Here is a 22,442-nt window from a genome sequence, read left to right on the forward strand (position 1 = left end):
TCAGGGCACCTGGGTCGCACAGTCAGTTAAGCATCTGCCTTCTGCTCAGGTCATGATCCCAGGGTCTTGGGATCAAGCCCCGCATCAGGCTCCCTTCTCAGTGGGGAGCCTGCTTCTCCCTCTCGCTCTGCAGCTCCCCCTGCTTGTGCTCATGCTCTCTCTCTGTCAAATAAATAAAAAAATTTTAAAAAAGAAATATATATATATATATAACTTCAATAGCTAAATGACAATTTCAATTATATATAGAAACATTTGAACTCAGAAAATTTTCTAAAAGTCAATATATTTGATCTTCTGCAGCTCTGCTGGAAACACAAATGGACAAGACTGTTCTAACTGCATTGAATAGGAGTCAGGGCTTGGAGAGTTCAGCAAGCATAGTACATTAAAAAAAGGTCATTATTTTCTAAGTGCCTTATAAAAACTCAAACCTGTTGAGTGGTCTTAAATTATGCAGTTTATAGCTGATATTTGAGACACCACATCAGCTTTTACTCTCAAAAGTTGTATTGCCAGGCTCAAAAAACATAGCTTAAAAAAATCACAAGTTAAGAGTTAACAGACCCCCTAGAGTAAAAAAAGGAATACACAGTATATACATGGGAAAAATAGTTTAAGGACCTTTGGCTATAACTCTCACACTTAAGAAAAACTTAATTAAGGAAATGACCAAATCATTAAATAATAATAGCTCCTGCTTCTAGGCCCCTGGCTTCAGGGATTTTCCAGAATTTGACAGATTTTTAAGTCAAGAAACTACTGTGAATGATGTCAAGGGCAATAATTATTTTGTTTAGTTTGAAGAAATCGATGTACTTGATAGAACTATGTGTATGTGTATGTATATATGTATGTGTGTATGGAAAAATGTATATTGTACTTACAAATGTAGATAATAGATAGATAGATGATAGCTATGGATAGATTGATAGATAGATGGATAAATTTATCCCCTCAGGACAATTTGATTGTCTACACATAGCAGATGCTTTTTTTGTTTGTTTTTTAAAGATTTTATTTATTTATTTATTTGAGAGAGAGACACACAGCGAGAGAGGGAACACAGCAGGGGGAGTGGGAGAGGGAAAACCAGGCTTCACTCGGAGCAGGGAGCCCGATGCGGGGCTCGATCCCAGGACCCTGGGATCATGACCTGAGCTGAAGGCAGACACTTAACGGCTGAGCCACCCAGGCGCCCTAGCAGATGCTTTTTTAAAGGGTGGATACTTTTATTCTGACTTTATAAAAATGAAAACAGGGACAAAGAAATAATATTTGCCCAAGATCAAACAATGAAGTAAATGGCCATACATGGAGCTGAACTAGAATCTGTCTCCGAAGTACAATGGCGGTTGTCAGGGGCTGGAAGGAGCAGTTAATGAGGAGTTACTGGTTAATGGGTAGAGAGTTTCGGTTTTTCAAGATGATGAGTTCTGGAGATGGATATTGGGGATGGGTTGCACAACACTGAATGCACTTAACGCCACTGAACTGTACACTCAGAAATGATGGAAGTGGTGAATTCTGTGCTCTGTATATTTCATCACAATTTAAATAAATACAAAAAGGGACACACAACACACAAATCTCCCTCTAATTCCAGTGATTTTCCACTATATTTCACAGAGAACTACTAACAAATTTAGCTTCCCTATGAGTCCATGGCATCTAAATAGGAAAATAAGGGATTGCCTAGCCCATGCCCCCTCATACATGAGGACGACACTTTGCTCTTGTATTTGATGATGATAACCAGATCGGAACACACACACAATGTGATGAGAGAGGCAGTTTTAGAGAACACCAGGTTCTTTTTTTACTGAGACTTGGAATGGAAATGCATGCACTTTGTATTGAAATTAATGTCAGGTTAATAATGACGGCAAGTAAAGGGGCAGAAGGAGAAAGGCACACATCCCTAACTTAACATGCTGGCATACCCCTGATGCATAGACCATTCTGGCTGAAAGAGAATGTTAATATTATTTAGTCCATTCCAAAGGAAACCTTCTGAGTTCTGTTATCAAATGCATGTGGAGAAATACTTGCCTAATTTACCTGCCTCTCATCTCTTGGAGATTCATATTGAAAATTACATCGTCAAATATTTGGGAAAATGCTCTGAGCAAAAACAAAAATGCAAAACAGGTTAAACTGGTATTTTTCAAACTTTTTTTCTTTTTCTTTTTAAACAAATGTTTGCAAAGTTCCAGGTAACCCAGTTATAAAATGCTTTCTAGTAGAATCCTCACACTTTCTAGATAAGACTTATTGATGGAGGTTTTCAGTTATTCAAGGCAAAATATTTGGTTACACTAGAATCTAATTTCCTAAATTACAATCCATGTTATTTTCACTGGACAACACACAACCTTATGTTTGATACCTGATGGCAGAAAAATCTAATTTTTAGCACAATTTAAGGTAAATTCAGAGAACTTGTGTTTGCACCTCAAAAAAGTATATAATACATTACTGATGTTTTACAGGATACATATCAAATAGTAACTTGGTAATATTTTTTCATTGATAAAGATGTCTTTACACACTCCATTTTATTTTCATTAAAATCATCAATAGAACGATCATTAACCACTCAATATCATCATAAAATCACTAGTTTTTTTTCCAGAAAGTTCCATTTTCACTAGCCTCTAACAGAGTTTAGATGATTCAATTTTTATTAATTATTAGTAAGATCATTAATTATTAATGTTAATTATTAAATTATTGATTTCAGTTTTCATTTACTTTTAGTGTATGATACACTAAAAAGTCATAAAAATAGTCAAGGGGTAAGCAGGCTTTCTTTAAGCAAAGACTTTGCAAACTGGGTCAACTCTACCCTCTGTGGGATGCATTCTTACGGTAAAAAAATAATAACAAATGTGTATAGTATAAAAAGTGCAAACCTTTCTTGAAATATATAGCCCCACTGTTGTATCACACTAAGGCAGTAATTTCTTTTTGGCAACTTGGTTTGGAGTTTTTCATACTGTTTTTCTGCCCTTAAAAAATATACATAAAGACATGCGTTTTGTGTTTATTCATGTTCTATACATATTTTTACATTTTAATATAGTTTATACATATACTTGTTTTATATATTTTCTGCAGTCTGTTTTGTAAATTATTTTGAAAGAATCACAGATTCACAGGAAGTTGCAAACAACCTACTTTTTATTTATTTATTGTTATTATTTCTTGGCTTAAAATAATAGAAATTTATTGCCTCATAGTTCTGGAGTCTAGAAGTCTGAAATTAAGGTGATGGGCAGAGCCATGCTCTGAAATCTATAAAAGATAATCTTTCCTTGCCTCTTCCAACTCCCAGTGTTTGCTAGCAATCTTTGGTGCTCCTTGGCTTAGAGACTCTCTCTCCAATTTCTGTGTCTATTGTCACATGTCCGTTGTCTTTTCCCCGTGTGTCTCCCTCTCCATGTCCTTCTTCTCTTTTTATAAGCATACCAGTCATTTTGAATTGAGGTCCACAGTAATAACTGTATCTTTTTTTAAATTAGAATCTAGTTGGCACATAATATTACATTAGTTTCAGGTGTACAACATAGTGATTTGACAAGTCTATGTATTATGCTGGGCTTGCCACAGTGTAGCTACAATCTGCCACCATACAATGCTATTACAATACCATTGACTATATTTTCTATGCTGTATCTTCCATCCCTGTGACTTATTCTTTCCATAACTGGAAGTCTGTATCTCCCACTCCCCTTACCCATTTTGCCCATCCCTCTACCTCCAATCCCTCTGGCAACCATGTCACAAATGACAAGATCTCATCATTTTTTTTTTTTAATGGCTGAGTAATACTACACTGTGTGTGTGTGTGTGTGTGTGTGTGTGTACCACATCTTTATCGATTCATCTATCGGCAGACACTTGAGTTGCTTCTATATCTTGGCTATGGTAAATAATGTTGCAATGGACATGGGGTGCATATATCTTTTTTAATTAGAAACAACCTACTTTTTAAATTTAAAATGTGATTGGAGATTTTTCCTTAAATATGTAAAATTCTACCTCATCCTTATAAGAGGTGAATACTGGTTAATCATGTGCATTGGCTATGATTATTTAATTGTTTTCAATTCTTCATGCGAGAAAGGCCTAAGAAATAGCATCCCTGGGAGATTAAACCATGGATACAAGGGATCGCATGCCTTGAGCTGGTGAAGGGGATGGGAAACCTTAGGAACTGACTGAAGGCCATGAGACTAGAGAGTAAAATACCATAAGGGGCAGAGTGGTATAAGATGAGAAGGGAAGTTGAAGCAGGGGACAGATCACGCAGAGCCTTGGAGACCATGGCAACAAATGTAGATCTTATTCTAAAGGCAATGGGAAACCATTCAAGAGTTTTAAGCAGTATTGCAACATAATCTCCTATAAACTTTTTAATACATAGGTAAGGCTTGAGTGTGGAGAATGGACTGGAGGGAGGCAGAAGTAAAAGAGGAAACATTGGTTAAGAAACTATTCCTGTGATCCAAGCAATAGATGATAGCTTACACTCAGGTGATGGTAGTAGAGACATTCATGGATCAGACATATGTGCTTTGAAGGCACAACTAATCTAAATACATCAAATGCAGGAGACCAGAAAAGGGAAAGGTCAAAAATCACTCCCAGTTTCTAATATTAGTAACGGTGGCAATGGTGCCATTTATTTGAAATATAGAAACAGTGGGAATAATTAGATTGTGTAGGTGTGAATGGAATGGATGTGTTTTGTTTTCAGTGTACAAATTTGGAAATTCCTCTGGCACATTCAAATAGGCAAAGTAGATGTGTATATAAATTTAGAGCTCAGAAAAAAGCCTGGATAAGAAATATAAGTGTGAGTCACTAGCATATAAATGATTTTGAAAGTCACAGAAATGAATGAGATCACATGGCCAAAGGTATCGTAGAAAAAGAAAATGCAGCCCAGGACTAAGCTTAGTCATTTTAATATGATTAGTTAAGTGGGGAAGACAGCAAAGGAAACTTAGAAGGAGCAAGGTAATAGGAAGAAAAAATAAGAAAGCATGCTGTCTCTAAAGCAGAGAAAGGGAGATGTTTCAAGGAGGAAATAGTCATCTGTGTGAATCATTGCTGAAAATCTAGCAAGGTGATGTCAGAAAACACTCACTGAATTTATAGGTCATTAGTGATTTTAACAAGGATGTTAGTTGAGATAGGGGTATGGAAACCAATAAAAGAGTAGATTAAGAGAAAATGAGAAACAAAGAAGTGGAAATTGTGTGTAACTGTGTGTGTGTGTGTATGGTATGGGTTAAACATTTTTAAGGAAGAGTCTAGAATTGCACCTGAAGGGGGAATTTTTTTAAGTTAGGAAATGTATGAGAACATGTGTTTATGATGTTAGGAATGTTATAGAGTGAGAAGGGGTAAGGATTGATAATGTAGGAAAGAGAGAAGCTACCTCAGGAAAAAGTCTTTTGGTAAGTTAGAAGGAATGGCATTAGAATAGGATGCCCATACACTCTGGTTTCCCTGGAATTGTTCCAGCTTCCACTTGCTGAACTATTATTAATAATGCCCCCCCCCCCCACTATGCAATTGGAGAAATCAGTTTCCTCTGGTATACCAGGAGAAAATGGGTGAAGAAGCAGACAAAAGCATAGATTTTGTGGTGGGAAATCATGGGATTCAATGGTGGGAAATGATGTCCCAATAATAAGACATATAACAAAACCTGAATTTGAAGTCTGATGCCTAAGGATCTTTCCTTCATAACATCCCACCCTGTGGAAACCTGTGGACTTTATGGATTCTTAGTATGAAAACCAGTGTAAGCATGCAAAACACAGTCCACTAAATTCACTGGTTATGGTGACCAGAGAAAAATTATCCCTGTCTCTACTCTGGCCCTGGTAAAGTTTCCAAACACTGTGGCAGGAAAAGACAAATGATTCTAGAGAAATAGATGCAGTAGCTCTCATACAGCTACCAGATCTGGAGCTAACTGAAGGCTTTCCTGGGCAAACATGACCGAGACTGCTCATTTGCATGGTGGACCAGTTCTGAATTTATTGACTCCGTTCCAAATTCTCCCTTTTTTGCCTGCTCTGCGAAATTGGATCTGGGTCCTGTAAATATTTTTTGTTTGCCAGCTAGCATTGAAGCTTTGTCAGTGGAAGTCACTGGAGAGACATTGCAGGAGGGATGGGTTTTGCTTCCAATTCCTGTGTGCTTGCCCCGTAGGCTTCTGTAGTGTGTGCAGATCCTCTAACACCTGGCTCCTGCAGCACACGATGGTCAGCAGCTCCCGGCAAAAGCAGCTTTGCCCAGCGCATCTCTGGAGTAGTTTTTAGTGGAGCACTTCTGGCAAGACATTTCCCTGTGAAGTCTTCCCTGACTCCCTAGAGGACAGATTTCTGGCAGTCTACAGAAATTCTCTGCCATTCAATACCTGTATGTTCTCCAACAAAGTCTGGAGATCTCAGCCCAGGCCAGGGATGGGGTGGGAAAGAGAGCTGGCTCTACTTTTGGCACTTTTTCCCAGCCCTAGGGAGAATTATTATTACATATGACACTAAAGGGATGCCTGGGTGGCTTAGTCAGTTAAGCATCTGCCTTCAGCTCAGGTCATGATCCCAGGGTCCTGGAATCAAGTCCCGCATCAGGTTCCTTGCTTGGCGGGGAGCCTGCTTCTCCCTCTGCCTCTGCCTGCCATTCCCCCTCCCGCACTTGTGCTCTCTCTCTCTCTGACAAATAAAGTCTTTTAAAAAAATAAATAGGGAGGGCGCCTGGGTGGCTCAGTTGGTTAAGCGACTGCCTTCGGCTCAGGTCATGATCCTGGAGTCCCGGGATCGAGTCCCACATCGGGCTCCCTGCTCGGCAGGAAGTCTGCTTCTCCCTCTCCCGCTCCCCCGTCTTGTGCTCTCTCTCTCTCTCACTCTCAAATAAATAAAGAAAATCTTTAAAAAAAAAAAAAAATAGGGAAATACATATGACACTAAATAATATATCTGCTATTGTATGTTATGTTGTCTCTGATATATTCTCTATTCTTTTTATTTCTTTCTTTTATACTAATCAACCCCTCATATCTTAAATCCTTTGTTATAATTTATAATTCTTTTTTTTTTCTTAAAGATTCTATTTATTTTTTGACAGAGAGAGATAGCACAAGCAAGGGGAGCGGTAAGCAGAGGGAGAGGGAGAGGACCCTGGGATCATGACCTGAACCGAAGGTAGACGCTTAACCAACTGAGCCACCCAGGCGCCCCCTAATTTGTTATTCTTTTTTAAATTTTTAAAAAAATTTTTTTAAAGATTTTATTTATTTGACAGAAAGAGACAGCGAGAGAGGGAACACAAGCAGGGGGAGTGGGAGAGGGAGAAGCAGGCTTCCCGCCGAGCAGGGAGCCCGATGTGGGGCTTGATCCCAGGACCTGGGATCATGACCTGAGCCGAAGGCAGACACTTAACGACTGAGATACCCAGGCACCCCTAATTCTTTTTTTTTTAAGATTTTATTTATTTATTTGAGAGAGTGAGAGAGAGAGAGTGGGGAGAGGGGCAGAGGGAGAGAATATCCAGGCAGACTCCCGCTGAGTGGGGAACCCAACGTGGGACTCAATCTCATGACCCATGAGATCCAGGACCTGAGCAGAAAGCAAGAGTTGGATGCTTAACCAATTGAGCCACCCAGGCTCCCCATAATTCATAATTCTTTGTTTTTAACTTTCCCTGTTCAAATACTTGTGTGTGTGGTTTTTTGTTTTTGTTTTTTTTTCCCTCTCCTGATTTAACCCATCCTGATACATATGGCCAGAAATTGATGGTTTTTTTTTTTTTTACTTATGGGCTCAGTTGGGGTTACCAAAGAGAGCCAGTACATGGTATCTTCATGTGGTTTAGACTTCTCATGGCATGATAACTGAGCTCTAGGAAAGAGTGTTCCAAGAAAACCAGGCAGGATATGCAATGTTTCTTATTTGCTAGCCTGAGAAGCCCAAGAATATCACTTCAGCATTCTATTGGTCAAGCAAATAACTAAGATGAGAGTTTCATCACATCATGACAGAGTTTCAAAGGTAACGAAGTAGCAAAGAATTTGTAGTCACCTCATTTGTATCTACCATTCCATATGAGGTTCCATATGGTAGATATTTTTACATGGATACATCAAGTTAATAAATTAGTTCATTCATTGGTTATTCTAATTTCATTCACGTTTCCTCTGATTCATTAATTCATTCAATAATCTTTATCATGTGTATTCTCCAGGCCCAGTTCTGGAGAGATTCTTCCCAAAGTATGAATGCACTGGCATACCTGATCTACTCTGAATGAGCTTTAAATATTGTCAGGCAGGTAAAATTCCTGCATAATTAGACCCCAAAACAATAAAGTATACCACAAAGTGTTAAATTGAATGCAATAAAGTGCCCAATGCATAAAATTGCAGCGAGACCAAGAACAGATCCCAGGAGTCCTGACTTGCAGCCCAGTGTTTGATTTACCAAAAACAAAACAAAACAAAAGTACAGTATCTAATTGAAAATAAAAGGTCTGGTCGCTGAAATATTTCAGAATGGGCATCCATCATTTTTGCATGTCACAACCATGTCAAGAAGTCCCGAGAGAAATTTTTTTCTGTGAAAACATTGATTTTCTTTCTTTTGCTAAAAATTGTGTCACCATCTCAATCAACAAATACAAGAACTGTTGTGATTAGAAGCTTCTCTTGTAATCAACTGGCATCCAAACCATGTCCATTTTTGGCAGACCATATTTTATTGACTTTATCATTTTTAGCTCAAAAGCCTGAAGGGACTAAGAACCACTATACTAGCTACAGCAATTTTAGAGATGTAGGAAAAGCAAACTGCAATGTAGACCCAAAGACAAAATTCCAAGCATCAATAGGCATTTTTCAGTAACAAAACTAGAACTGAAACTGAGGAGGAAAAGCTATTTAGCTTTGTTAAGGCCATTATTTTCTTTACATATATTCTAGAGAGTAATGAAATTCCAAGCAGCATTAGAGAGCTCTTTTCTCACATCAGTGATAAAAAGATGGGAAAAAATCCTATCATATGATCTGCGTCTGAGTGAGGAGATAAAAGTAAATTGTAAAATGAGAGCCTCACCTGAGACTCCTGCTAGAAATAAAGCTTCTCTGAATGAAGATCAGGAAATCATCTTCTACTAAGGAAGCTACCTGAATTCCACTCAGGGAATTTGTTCTAGGAAACAGCTGTAAGGTAGACACATTAGCATTTAAAGAAGCCCTTTTGAGTCAGAGTGCAGAATGCCACCAAAGAATGATTAAATTTCTCTGCTACAGGCTTTTGTGAGTGTGGGTGATGAAGAAAAGAATTTCCCAATATATTAGGGTAGCACACTGGTTCCCCAGATGTATCCTGAAACCTCGGCCAACCTCAGATTGCTACAGACTCTTTCCATCTCTCTTTTTTCATCTCTCCCCATTCCCTACCTCCTGAATATCTTAAAAGACCAAATGCATTTTGAAACATCATTTATTGTGTATTGCCCTCCATCATTAAGTATGGCACAATTCTCAGAAATAAAGCCTGAATTTTGGCTTCAAATAAGCATTCATTCAAATTCTAATTAAATTACTTCACTGAAACCTATTTGAAACAATTAGTTGCCAGAACCAGTAGTAATAGAGTTACATACACTGAATTTTCATGCAGGTCAGGATTTTGAATAGGCTGTACAATATAATAAAGAGGACTACTTAGGAGGCATTATGAAAAAAAAAATGTTTCTCTCTTCAAACTGGTCTTTATAGGGGTGCCTGGGTGGCACAGTCGTTAAGCGTCTGCCTTCGGCTCAGGTCATGATCCCAGAGTCCTGGAATCGAGCCCAGCATCGGGCTCCCTGCTCAGCGGGAAGCCTGCTTCTCCCTCTTCCACCCCCCCTGCTTGTGTTCCTGCTCTCGCTCTCTCTCGCTCTCTCTCTCTCTCTCTGTGAAATAAATAAATAAAATCTTAAAAAAAACTGGTCTTTATAGTGAGTGTAATTTTAAACGTGATCAGATCTCATGTGTGTTGGGGGCTAGAGTGTATAGGTGGAAGAGGTTTGGATGGGCAGGAAAAAAAAGGAATAGAATGAATAGAAAGCCTGTGTGCTACGCTTAAGGGAGAATGGAAGTGGCATGGTCAACTGAAAGCAAGAATGTGACTGTGATATAATGACACTTGTCAAGAGGCAGTACTGGGAGCCTGGAAGTGTTTCCATGCTCCCCCTGGAGCTTAACCACGGCTCACTCAGAATGTTGGAGACATCCATGTTCCCAATCAGAGTGGTTGCAGAACTAAATTGATGGCTTGTTTTTACTTTGAAAATGATGACAAGGAAAGTCATCAGTTCTTTCCTTCCTTCATGTTTTGGGCCCTCCAGTACTTGTCCAGCCAACTTTTCTTAGCCCTATGAGTTCATATAGCCCAAACTGGCTCTATAAATATTGAGGGAATGAGAAGCCATTCTTTTAGTAAGAAATTAAATATGCAATTCTTCCTGGCAAGAATGAGTTCTGAACTAGATATTGAAAGAGGTGAGAAGATAAAAATTTAAGAGGACATATTCAGGAAGGACATTAAAAATGAGTGAGGATAGAAAACACAGGTGTTCTGTCAAGCTATTAAGATAAACTAGCTCCTTTATTAAAGATTTTATGATTTTATTTTCTAATATGCCCCTGCCTATCTCAAATGGCTAGAATACTTAATGACCACACTTGAAAATAGTCCCCCTTCTTGCTCTTGCTTGTAGCCTCTGCACTATCTTCCACTAGATCATGTCCTGCAGCTCTGTAAGCCTCTGAAGTTATCCAGAAAGATGTAAATCTAATTGAGATAAACTCAGGGTAACTTATTATGGTCTTCAATGATATCCCATAATGATTAGGTGTCACAACATGAAATTTTGTTATCATGAAATTTTCCATCACTGTTACAGTCACATTTTTATAAAAATCCTGTATGTTAGCTAGCTAATCCCATCTGTTACCTCTATCTATCTCTCAAGATAGATGAATGGAGGGAGGGAGGGAGGGAGGGAAAGAGAGAAACATTCTCTTATATACACAGTTATTCCTTGAGATACTTTCTATGAAATGTATGTCTACACAGCTTCCGTCACGTTTGTTCTTACCTGTGTAATATTCTGATTCTCTTAACAAGTGGTCAAGTACTTCCTTGCTCTAGTAACTTCTTTCCTTTAAATAAACTTTACTTTTTTGAATATAAATACGGTTCTCTGTAATGCATTTTGAGATTTTTTTTACCTCATTCCTCTGATTTGTTCTTTGGTTACAGACACCCTTGGACTTTCTGAGAATTGCACTTTCTGAAAGAAACAACTGTTAACTACAGGCTCCAACTGAAACTTCAAATACAATCTAAATAACAGGAAAAAGTCAAAAATAGTGGAAAATTACTACTACAAAATTCACAGAGATTGCGCAATTAGAGTGCTTTCTGTGAACCCCTCACATATGCAGATGTTTATCTGAAGTCCAGAAAATGATGAGACAATGATTTGAGGGACGCTGAGACCCTCAATACAGCTATTTTCACTAATAACCTTTTCGGCGAGCTTCACCACTTCGTCTCCTCATTCACTGGTTGTGGCTTTTCCTTCCTTCAGACTCACAAGTTCGAAGAGAAGGTTCACTCCAAAGTCAGACTGTTCAAGGCTCAGTATCATGAAAATGCACTGAGTCAGCAATTAGTAAACAGATTAGGTAAATACAACTCCTGAACCAAGTGCTGACATTTAAGTACTGATGTTTACCTAGCCCTGGGTTCTTCAATTAATTGCAGCAAACTGAACAGTAAACTGCTAAATCTTTTGATTTTAGAATGTATCCTGGGTTTATCCAGAGGATATATTAACCTGTCCATGAAAACTTTTGTGTCACTGCCATGTTGCCAGGCCAAATAAGGAAAAGAAAAAGAAAAAAAGTGAAAAAAAAAAAAAAAAAGCCTTTCATTCAAACATTAAAATCGGAGGCTCCCTATAGACAAATACAAATGCAGGAGGCTTTTTAAAGGCAATTTAAAGGTGACCCCTTCTTAAAACACTTTCTTCGCATATTTCACACAGATTTCAACTTCTTCCATCTCAGGAGTTACTTTTTCTGGGGTTAATAGTGTTCAGCTGTGCCTATGTGTCATCTGGGGCACGCGAATCTCTTTCCTTAATACTATTTTTGGTCCATGAATAATTATAAACCATTCACCAGGAACCTGCGCCATACCTGCACCATAGGGAAAAGAGACATTGTTTTACACCATTAAGAGCCCCCACTTCTTCTTTTTGAAATCCTAGAAGATTCTATATTAAGGCTGGAAAACATATTCCTTAGCTACAGAAGAAAGACCTATTTCTTAACAAATGATGATTTATCATTTGAGAACAGAAAGCTGCATTAGCAAACCAATGAAAATGGCTAAAAGTGTAACCACTTTGCCTGGCAATTATATATGTGACAGATTCATTTATCTACCTGTATAGAGCCTTAATTTACGCCAGCACTTAACAGCTAATTGTTGAAGTGCACTTTTCTGCAATAATAATGGAATTTTTTAGAGTATCCTGAAACAGAAAACACTTTTAAATAAACACCTATGTCATTAATTATCTGATCAAAACAGCACTGAAAAATGCCAGAGAAAAGAGATAACAGGAAAAAAAGGTAAAATGCCATTTGTGTAAAGAAATTAAAACATCAATTATTGAATGAGTAAATGATATCATCATGTTATTTCTGGACAAATGGATAATGAAGTTTACAAACAAACAGTCCTTGCAAGAAACTTCTTAAAAAATCTTCATAACAATGGTAGTAGTTTTACTTGTTCATATTAATTTAGAATTAAAACATGACTAAAAATCTTTAAATACAACTGAAACCTTATCAGCACTTGCAATATTCTATATTCATCTCCAGTTTTCTATGTACTCTTGATACACCTTTCTATATATTTTGTGTTTTTTTAACTGTTACTCAATGAAACTCTGCTACATAAACGGATTAGTTATAAGAAAGGTATTCCATCAATATTAGCAGCTTTCATGCTGCTTGCCTAGCAGACATAAAATATGGGGAAGGGATTTTATAAATTCCAAAATTGTTTACGTATCAAGTCAGTAAAAATTATAATCAGAAGAATTTGAATAAGATAAATATTTAGAAGTTTTTCATCATATTTAGAAGCCTCATTACGAATTTTAAATAACATATTCCCTGGGTATTTAATGAGTACCCTGGAGGAAGAGGAGGGATTCTCAAGGTGATAAAGGGTGGTCTGAGAAACTTGGGGCCAGACAATGTTGAACATGAATGCTGACTTCAACTTACTCTCCGAGTAGCCATAGGAAAATAACTTAAGCTCTACAAGCTTCAATTTCCTCAACTCTAAAAAAAAGATAATAATGCTTTCCACACAGGTTGTGTGTATATGCATGTGTGTGTGAGTGTGAGAGAGAGAGAGAGACAGAGAGAAAGAAATGAACTTTGATACTGCAAGCCACCCATTACAGTCCCAGCTGCTGCTCAATACAGGCAATTATCATGGCCTCCCTCTACCACGTCCCTCAGATTTCCTTCTTTTAAGATTATCAAAAATTCAACCAAGGGGTAGAGAATGACTCTTACGAGCCAGGAGTCTAGTAAGTCCTACAAAGATTAATAAACCATCATCTCTGTACACAAAAGACCCTCAAATTGTCTGTCTTCTGCTTGTCTACCTTTTCCCCTCCTTCCTTGCTACCATTTCTGAATGTATTTTCCTGGATCTTTCCCAGAACTGCCAATTATCTCCTACTGTTTTGCGTGTCAGTGAGCAAGAAGTGACCTCATTGCTTCTTCAAATACTTGCTGTCCTCTGCTCTTGATCCAGTGCTTTGCAAGCACTGTCTCCACACTCCCATTCAGTTGTTGCCCTTTGTGAGTCATGCTTCACTCTGATCCTTTCTCCTCTAGGGGCAGATGGATGTACCAGGTGCCCCAAAGATCAGAGATGCATTTTTCTTGCCCAGAGCCATTATATCAAAAGCAGAATCCAAAGCCATATCTAAGGAAGACAGAGAGGGAAACTGTGAATAGTTCACTTGGGCATTTAAAAGAGGGCTAAACTTTCCTGCTATTGAATATACCTCTTTCCCTAAAGCAAGCTCTTAATATGGGTCCCAAGAAAGCAATAGATTTGTATATCCATAGAGACTGAGCTGGCTTATTGATTTTTTTCTACCATCTTTTGATCTATAATATGCATATTTACTAAATTGTTCTTTAGTTTTTAAATCAAGATGTTCAACCTTGATAGAATTTCATATGTCATCTGAAATAAATGCTCATCGTATGGTTTTAATTTTACTATGAGGAGATTGAGCTCAAAGAGACAAGAAAGAAAGAAGCTAGTATTTCCTAAATATCTAATTTGTACAAAGCATTAGAAGTCTGCCTATAGAAACCTTCATTTTACAGATGAGAAAACTGAGGTTAGGGGCACCTGGGTGGCTCAGTCGGTTAAGCATCTGCCTCCTGGGATCAAGCCCCACATCAGGCTCCCTGCTCAGCGGGGAACCTGTTTCTCCCTCTTCCTCTGTCCCCTCTCCTGGCTTGTGCTTTCTCACTCTCTTACTCATTCTCTCTCAAATAAATAAATAAAATCTCAAAAAAAAAAAAAAAGAAAAAAGAAAACTGAGGTCCATAGAGCTTCTGGGACATCTCTAAAGTCATACAACTTAACAAACCAATAAACAGAAGAATTGGAATTTGAACAGTGTGATAGTTAAGTATTTTTGATGTTGACTTTTGACATAGGAGAAATTTGCTACTTAGAGAAGTCACATGGCTTGTCCTCAAATATTCTAACTAGTTAGGATAAGAGATGAAATCTGTAGGTTCAGTCTGCTGTTCTCCATTGCAGTGCCTACTCCACTATGCCAAAATGCCTGAAACTTTTAATTTGGAGATAATTCAAAAGCCACAATCACCATATTATAATCTCTAACAAATCTATTTTTTTTCTTTTTGGAATTTTCTTTACTTGATTTATTTTATATAAGTTTTAGAGCATAATTTTTCAGTGTTAGTTTGTTTTTAGGATTTGTGAAAAGGGTTACTTAAAAATACAATTATGATTCCCTTTTATTAGACCTTAAGTTTTTGACATGGAGAAAGCTACAAAATATGCTAATTTTAGGGATAGATGGTCATTATATATTCTTTGTTGAGGCTAGAGACATATTACAATTGCATAGACAAAAATGACTATTAGTGAGATACTTACATACATTCCACTATCTTACTTATTTTGTTTTTTAATTTAAATAGCTCTAAGTAGCAAAAGTCTTTTAAAAATGCATTATTCCATTGCGATGGAGAATTTTGAGGATTTTTAATTCTGATTTTTGGCTCTTATTCAGTGTCTTATTGATTTATTTGAGGAATAAATGAGAATATGTAAAGCTTTTAGCACAGTAGCACATGTATGGTGCTTAGGAAAGTTTAGTTTCATTCATTGGCTTACAAAATATATTTGCAGGGTATTAAATTGCTAGTTATAGTAACACAATTTATTAAAACTGAAACAAATGTCAAAAATCAAAAGAATAAAGCTGTACTATTATCTCACTCCATATACAAAAATTAAGTCAAAATGGATCAAATACCAAAATATAAGAGCTAAAACTATAAAACCCTCAGAAGAAAACATAGGAACAAATCTCTGTGATCTTGAATTTGGCAATGTCACTGTTAAGTACAAACAGCAAAAAAACAAACAGATAAATTGGATCAAAATTTAAAACTGTGTGTATTAAAAGGCACTATCATAAAAGTAAAGACAACCCACAGAATGAATGAAAATCATTTACAAATCACATATCTGATAACATGATTTATAAATAATATATCTGATAAGACTGTAGTATCCAGAATATATAAGAAATCTTATAATTCAACAACAAAAATACAAGCAACCCAATTTTAGGATGGGCGTAGGACTTGAATATATATTTCCCCCCAAAGAAATGATATACAAATTGCCAAGAAGTGCGTGAAAAAATGGTCAATGTCACTAGTCATTAACAGAATGCAAATCAAAATCACAATGAGATAGCATGTCACATCCACTAGGATGACTATAAACAAACCAAAAGCAGGAAAAAACAAGTATTAACAAGGTTTGGGAGAAACTGGAACCTACCTAACATTGTTGGTGGGAATGTGAAATGCTGTAGCCATTCCAGAAAACAGTTTGACAGTCCCTCAATAAATTAAGCATAGAATTCCATATGACACAACAATTCTACTCCTAGGTATACCTGTAAGATTTTTTTAAAAAAAAATCTTAAAGCAAAAATTTGTACATAAATATTTAGAGCACAATATTCACAATAGCTAAAGGGTGGAAATAACTCAAATGTCCATCAACTGACAAATGGATGAACAAAATCTGGTATATATGTACAATGGAACATTACGCAGGCTCCAGAGAAATGCAGTATTGACACGTGCTACAACACTAAACTTTGGAGACATTATGCTAAGTGAAAGAAGGCACAAAAAGCACATGCTGTATGCTTCCATTTACATGAAATCTCCAGAATAAGTAAATGCATGGGAATGGAACATGGATTAGTGGTTGCCAGAGACTGGGGGAGAGGGAATGAGAACTGACTGCTTAATGGGTACAAAGTTTCCTTTTGAACTGATGAATATGTTCTGGAAATAGATTGTGGTGAAGGTTGCACAACACTGTGAAGGTACTAACCACCATCAAATTCTACACTTTAGAATAGTTAAAATTATAAATTTCATGTTTTGTATTTTACCACAATTTTAAAACACACACATACACACACACACCTTTATGTATGTAATATATATAATGTATATATTTTATATACTACCTATGTGCATATGTGTATGATAATGTAAATGAAATCCCCTATGATAGTTACTGATAATTTGATAAGAATATTTTATCATAACAGTTCATTATTTCTCCATTTAATTGATGACATGCTGTGATAACTGATCTTTCCGCTAAAGCTAATCTTAAATTTCAATTATGAGTTATAATGTCTTGTTAATACACTTGTTTACATTTAAATACATGATTCACAGCAAATACCAAAGGCAACAGTAGAGTTTTGAGAATTTTTTAAAATTTTAGGTGAGTAATTATTCCTGCCATTTTATTAATAGGGACATATAAAATGGTATATTGATAAATTGAATATCCACAAATAAAACTTTGTTTTCATCTACTCCTTATCTGATATTTTTCCTCTAGTAGTTTTACCAAATATTATCTGCTAACATTCTTTTAGGAATCAAATACATGCAACATAGTACCCTGTTTTAAAAGATGTGAGTATATTTTATACCATAAGAGCATAGTTCACAACTGTAGTTTTGTTAACTTAATCTTAAAAAGGTATATAAGGAAAATCTGTAAACACACTGCTTTTGACACTCATCCAGGTAGATGTTTTTATTACTGGATTAAGAAAAAATAAAAGTAGTGCATGCTTAAAAATATTTTAAATACAAAAGTGTATATAGTAAAAATAAATAAATAAAATGTACATCTATAAACATGTACCCATCCACATGTAATATTTTTAAACAATCATTATAATAATAATGAATATATACCATTTATTATGAACCAAGCACTATTTTAAGCACTTAATATAACTATATCTGATTTAATCTTTATGACAATTCTATAAAGTACTTAGTATTATTATCACTTTATTTACATGCAAACAAAGTCAAAGGAAAGTTATGATACAAATAAGTTTCTGAAAATTGCTCTTTTTTGAACTCAATTATATTTCAATATTATTCTTCCAAGTAGTATACCAATAGCTACTTTATTTATAATATGTTTAGCAAAGGCTGTTAGCTTTTTACCAGTATCAAAAATCCCTTTGTTTAAAGTAATACAAATTTTTTTTAAAGATTTTATTTATTTATTTGACAGAGAGAGAGACAGTGAGAGAATGAACACAAGCAGGGGAAGTGGGAGAGGGAGAAGCAGGTCTCCCACCAAGCAGGGAGCCTGATGTGGGGCTCGATGTGGGGCTTGATGCGGGGCTCGATCCCAGGACTCTGCGATCATGACCTGAGCCAAAGGCAGACACTTAATGACTGAGCCACTCACGCACCCCTAAAGTAATACAAATTTTAATTGGTCAAATGACCATCAAGAATGTTGTCTACACCCTTGGCCACGTGACTAACTTCTGACCAGTAAGATGTGAATAGACATGTTTTCCAGCAGCTTCTAGATCATTCTTAACACAAGCCTTGATCCCTTACCCTTTTTCCTCTTCACACATTACTCCAATTTACATATTGAACATGGTTATTTCCAAGCTGAACCATGAGGATGAGGGGTCACACCATATGGATGATGGGGCAGTGAAATGGATAGATTATGTCCCCTAAGAGTTTCATGAAGTAGAGATGGCATATAAACCCAACATTTATATGAGAGAGGAACTGAGGGTGCCTGGCTGGCTCAGTCAGTAGAAGATGTGACTCTTGATCTCAGGGTCTTAAGTTTAAGCTCCACGTTGGGCATAGAGCTTACTTAAAATGTATATGTATACACACACACATATATGGCAGAGGAATCTATTTCTAACTCACGTCATCCATTTCAATTTTATTTTTGTTTTGTGTTCTTGCTTTTTTGTTTCCTACCACTTGCAGCTGAATTCAATTTTAAACAGTACCAATGTATCAAACTTTATTCAAGGGGCACCTGGGTGGCTCACTTGGTTAAGCAGCTGACTCGATTTTGGCTCAGGTCATGATCTCAGGGTTCTGGGATTGAGTTCCATATCAAGCTCCATGCTCAGGAGAGGATTCTCTCTCTCCCTCTGCCTGTTCATTTGCTATCTCTCTCTAAAATAAAATAAATAAATATTTTTAAAAAGTCCCCTCATTTAAAAAATAAAAAAAACTTTGTATTCAAACATTCCCCTATTCCTGGATATGTTATCTTCAGTCTTCTTTTTTTCTGCTAGAAAATATGTGGAGTGAATTTTCTCACTTTCATACTAATACAATAGTATCCTAGTAGCCTACTATTACCATTATCTAGTGTTCCAGAATAGATTCTTAGAAGTGAAACTACTAGGATAAACAACACGCAACTTTTAAAAAATTTGATAGTTCTGTTCTTCTAAAGGTGGTACCAGTTCCAACATACAGGAGATAAATCCACTTCCCAGACTTCCCAACTGCATATATCTTTTTAAATTTTGTTTTCACTTCTGTGACTCTGACAGATAAACATCTATTTTATTATTTTAAAATACTAAATAATAAATTAGAAACACTCAAATTCCTAGTAAAAATTAAGATTTCCTATATCTATAGACATTTTTATTTCTTAATAATTTCCTATTCACCTCTTTGACTATTTTTATATGGCATTGCACCTTTTCGAGATAAAGTTATTAAACTATTTTTTTACTTATGTGTGAAATTTTATTTATTTTTAAACTTTCTTTATATATCTCTTACCATGTTAATATTTTGAATTTGTATTTGTATTTTTTCCTTTATAGCTTTCTGTTAAGCTTAGTAGAAAGAGAATTATAATGTTCTCCTACATTATTTCTCAGTACATTAAATTTATTTTCAAATGTAGACTTTATTGACATTTTTTGGGGGTGGGGTGTAAAGAGCAAGACAATGATCTATTTTTTTTTCCTCAACTAGATAGATACTCCAGCACAATTTATTGACCAGTACCTTTTTCCGTACAGATTTAAAGATCTCACCTTTATCACATATATTATTGTACGATGATTTATTAGTCTGAACAGTGCCATGTTTATGGATCCTTATAATACATTTTGGATATCTAGTAAACAAAGAGCTTCTTCCTCATGAGTCTTCTCTTTCCATTCTGTCTTGGTAATTCTTGATTAATAATAAAATTTAAATATATTAATTCTATTCCATGATCATCTAAATTTTGTACTTTTCTTTATTTAAAAAAGTTCACTCAAAAATATCTTATTTACAATCAATTAACTTTTACATATATGGCATTGGAAACCGAAGCAAATGTTTATGCAATAAGTGGTACATATTACTTATTTTATAAAAAACAAAGGGAAATCAGGCATCCTTGGGTCAGCTACCAGAAAGTCTCTTAAAAAGATATCTTCACAGTATATCCAGCGTCTAGGGCTTACTCCTCAGTCTTGAATTTTTGATCGTGTAGGTTCCTACCATATGTGTGTATATTTCATAGATATGCCAAAATATATATAAGGGAAACCTTTCAATTTACCTCTTCTTCTGGCCATGGTGGTTCTTACAAGAAGGGCCACAAGTTAAATAAAAAAGCATTTGATCCATGGTTCTCCTCTGCTTTGACCTCTTCTCAGTTTCTAGATCCACTAACCTTCGACTACACCAGGGGCAAGGATACTGGGCAACATCTCTAAGAAAACCTTCAGCTTTACATGGACAGTCCATTTCAGCAGTATGTTATCAGCACTATACACTCATACCTCCTAATAATAGTAGGACAGTTTTTTCTTACTGTAATGAAAAAAATAATATGTGGGTTTGATTCCTGGTTCTGTCACTTGCTAGTTGAGTAAACTTGGAAATACTTGTGACTCCTTAGAACTTCAGTTTACTCATCTCTAAAATAAGAATGATAATGTCACAGGCTGATAAGCGTATTAAATGAAACAATAAGCTTAAGTGCCCACTACAAGTGCCGGGCATATGTCACACTCAACGTACATACACACAGATATTATTATGCACGGTGCATCTTCCCAAGCCTATGCCTCATATATAATTTTGGACATTGAATCCCAGTACTAATCTCCAGGAAAAATAAGTTAAATGATTTTATTATCACAATAAATAAAATACGCATATAATATATATATGGTATAAGAAAAATTTGAATTTTCAGCAAGTTTAAGTCAGAATTTCGTTAATTTCTAAAGAAGATTTTAAACTCTCAAGTTTTATGGAGATTTAAACATTTTGAATTCAACACCTAGTAGCAAAGAATAAAACGTAGTTATGTAACTGATGATAACTGTACTATACAAAATTTCACAGAAAAGAAGCAAAATATATATTTTTATTGTGATGGTGGGGCAGAGTGTAGATTTTCCAGAAACTGGTATTGATTTGGAAACAGCATGAGATCCTAAATTGAAAAATTTAGCTTCAAATAAAAATGTACAGGTTAAAAAAAATGTACGGGTTAGAAAATTTGGAGCAACTGAACCTTTCTGAGATTTGAAAAGGTGCACTTAAATGATTTGCTTTTCATCATTCAAAATGACTCTCTTAAAAATTTTTTAAAAAAGAAACTTGGGACTTCTAATCAAATATGTGTTTACGGGTGACTAAACAGTTATTCCAATTCCATTGTGCATATTGGATAGAAAATACACAATGAATAAATTATAATATTCTAAGTAAGTTTATAGAAACTAAATCAAGTGCCTGATGAAGAGTTCCCAATATTTCTTAAAAAGAAAAGAACATTGATGTTACATTCAGACAATGGAATATTATTCAGCACTAAAAAGAAATGTGCTATCAAGCCATGAAAAAACATGAAGGAAACTCAAATGCATGTTGCTAAGTGAGAGAAGTCAAACTGAAAATGCTACATATACTGTATGATTCTAACTATGTAACATTCTAGAAAAGGCAACACTATGGGGACAATAAAAAGATCAGTGGTTGGCAGGGGTTGGAGGGGTAGGAGATGGATAGACAGAGCACAGAGGATTTTTAGGGCAGTGAAAATACTCTGTAGGATATTATAATGATGGATATATGTCATTATATATTTGACCAAACCCATGGAATGTACAACACCAAGGGTGAGCCCTAATGTAAATTATGAACTTTGGGTGATTATAATGTATCAGTGTAGGTTCATCCTTGGTAAACAATGTATCATTCTGGTGAGTGCTGTAGATAATGGGAGAGGTTATGCCTGGGATGGGGGCCTGAGTTATATGGGTAATCTCTGTACTTTCTCCTCAATTTTGTTATAAATCTAAAACTTCTGAAAAAAATAAAGTATTAAAAAGTAACATTGGGAAAATGCTATAGGAATAGAAGGGAAAGGAAGAAATCACATTTATATCTTAAATATATCAGTGGGAGATTTTTTTTGTATGTGGGAGGTACAAACAGCTAGGGTTTTCAGATTTTCACAGAAAAAAAAATACCCACAAAGCAATAACCTTGAGAGACAGGCATCAAAGCTTGTATTTTTCTTTTAGATATGGCAAAATATAAATAATTAGTGCAATCCCAAGGAAAAGGGATTTTGTTTCTTCTTGTTTTGTCTTGTTCAATTTCCTTAGTCGAACAAAAAGCCTTCAAAAATCTTTTCATT

This window comes from Phoca vitulina, unplaced genomic scaffold, assembly GCF_004348235.1.
Source record: "Phoca vitulina isolate PV1807 unplaced genomic scaffold, GSC_HSeal_1.0 scaffold1, whole genome shotgun sequence".
NCBI lineage: Eukaryota > Metazoa > Chordata > Mammalia > Carnivora > Phocidae > Phoca > Phoca vitulina.